Below are 2,500 nucleotides of genomic sequence, written 5' to 3'. Positions count from 1 at the left end.
CAATCCTAATCAAGTGCCAACACAAATCCTAATCAAGTGCCAACACAAATCCTAATCAAGTGCCAACACAAATCCTAATCAAGTGCCAACACAAATCCTAATCAAGTGCCAACACAAATCCTAATCAAGTGCCAACATAAATCCTAATCAAGTGCCAACACACAATCCTAATCAAGTGCCAACACACAATCCTAATCAAGTGCCAACACAAATCCTAATCAAGTGCCAACACAAATCCTAACCAAGTGCCAACACAAATCCTAATCAAGTGCCAACATAAATCCTAATCAAGTGCCAACACACAATCCTAATCAAGTGCCAACACACAATCCTAATCAAGTGCCAACACAAATCCTAATCAAGTGCCAACACAAATCCTAACCAAGTGCCAACACAATTCCTAATCAAGTGCCAACACAATTCCTAATCAAGTGCCAACATAAATCCTAATCAAGTGCCAACATAAATCCTAATCAAGTGCCAACATGAACCCTAATCAAGTGCCAATATAAATCCTAATGAAGTGCCAACACAAATCCTAATCAAGTGCCAACACAAATCCTAATCAAGTGCCAACACACAATCCTAATCAAGTGCCAACACAAATCCTAATCAAGTGCCAACATAAACCCTAATCAAGTGCCATCACAAATCCTAATCAAGTGCCAACACAAATCCTAATCAAGTGCCAACACAAATCCTAATCAAGTGCCAACACAAATCCTAATCAAGTGCCAACCTAAATCCTAATCAAGTGCCAACACAAATCCTAATCAAGTGCCAACACAATTCCTAATCAAGTGCCAACATAAATCCTAATCAAGTGCCAACACAAATCCTAATCAAGTGCCAACACAAATCCTAATCAAGTGCCAACACAAATCCTAATCAAGTGCCAACACAATTCCTAATCAAGTGCCAAGACAAATCCTAATCAAGTGCCAACACAAATCCTAATCAAGTGCCAACATAAATCCTAATCAAGTGCCAGCACAATTCCTAATCAAGTGCCAACACAAATCCTAATCAAGTGCCAACACAAATCCTAATCAAGTGCCAACACACAATCCTAATCAAGTGCCAACACAAATCCTAATCAAGTGCCAACACAAATCCTAATCAAGTGCCAACATAAATCCTAATCAAGTGCCAACACAAATCCTAATCAAGTGCCAACACAATTCCTAATCAAGTGCCAACATAAATCCTAATCAAGTGCCAACACAAATCCTAATCAAGTGCCAACACAAATCCTAATCAAGTGCCAACACAAATCCTAATCAAGTGCCAACCTAAATCCTAATCAAGTGCCAAGACAAATCCTAATCAAGTGCCAACACAAATCCTAATCAAGTGCCAACATAAATCCTAATCAAGTGCCAGCACAATTCCTAATCAAGTGCCAACACAAATCCTAATCAAGTGCCAACACAAATCCTAATCAAGTGCCAACACAAATCCTAATCAAGTGCCAACACAAATCCTAATCAAGTGCCAACACAAATCCTAATCAAGTGCCAACCTAAATCCTAATCAAGTGCCAAGACAAATCCTAATCAAGTGCCAACACAAATCCTAATCAAGTGCCAACACAAATCCTAATCAAGTGCCAACACACAATCCTAATCAAGTGCCAACATAAATCCTAATCAAATGCCAATATAAATCCTAATCAAGTGCCAACATAAATCCTAATCAAGTGCCAACACAAATCCTAATCATGTGCCAACACAAATCCTAATCAAGTGCCAACACAAATCCTAATCAAGTGCCAACACAAATCCTAATCAAGTGCCAACATAAATCCTAATCAAGTGCCAACATAAATCCTAATCAAGTGCCAACATAAATCCGAATCAAGTGCCAACATAAATCCTAATCAAGTGCCAATATAAAGTGCCAACACAAATCCTAATCAAGTGCCAACACAAATCCTAATCAAGTGCCAACATAAATCCTAATCAAGTGCCAACATAAATCCTAATCAAGTGCCAACACAAATCCTAATCAAGTGCCAACATAAATCCTAATCAAGTGCCAACATAAATCCTAATCAAGTGCCAACACAAATCCTAATCAAGTGCCAACATAAATCCTAATTAAGTGCCAACAAATCCTAATCAAGTGCCAACATAAACCCTAATTAAGTGCCAACAAATCCTAATCAAGTGCCAACATAAATCCTAATTAAGTGCCAATATAAATCCTAATCAAGTGCCAACACAAATCCTAATTAAGTGCCAACATAAATCCTAATCAAGTGCCAACATAAACCCTAATCTAGCGCTAACACAGTAACACAACTCTCAAGTGATAATTACACACTAAACATTCTCCATCACGTCATCCAACACAAAATGGACATATTTCTAAATAAAGGGAATGACAAGTTCCAATGACCGAGCATTTGCTTTGTTCAGCATATCTAATCCTGAAAGACGAACACTGTAAACACATCCTAACTTAAACAAACTTCTAACACGCCTTTCCCACTTTTATG

General features: G+C 38.0%; 1 protein-coding gene across 1 annotated transcript in view; it reads right to left on the bottom strand.

The window, feature by feature from the left end:
- Positions 1-2,500, bottom strand: part of LOC113818442 (cryptochrome-1) — a 60,853-nt gene that overhangs the window by 57,625 nt on the left and 728 nt on the right. The gene's annotated exons all lie outside the window — the stretch shown is intronic.

Source organism: Penaeus vannamei, chromosome 26, assembly GCF_042767895.1.
Source record: "Penaeus vannamei isolate JL-2024 chromosome 26, ASM4276789v1, whole genome shotgun sequence".
In the NCBI taxonomy this organism is placed as follows: Eukaryota; Metazoa; Arthropoda; class Malacostraca; order Decapoda; family Penaeidae; genus Penaeus; species Penaeus vannamei.
This window is presented reverse-complemented; position numbering and strand designations above follow the sequence as displayed.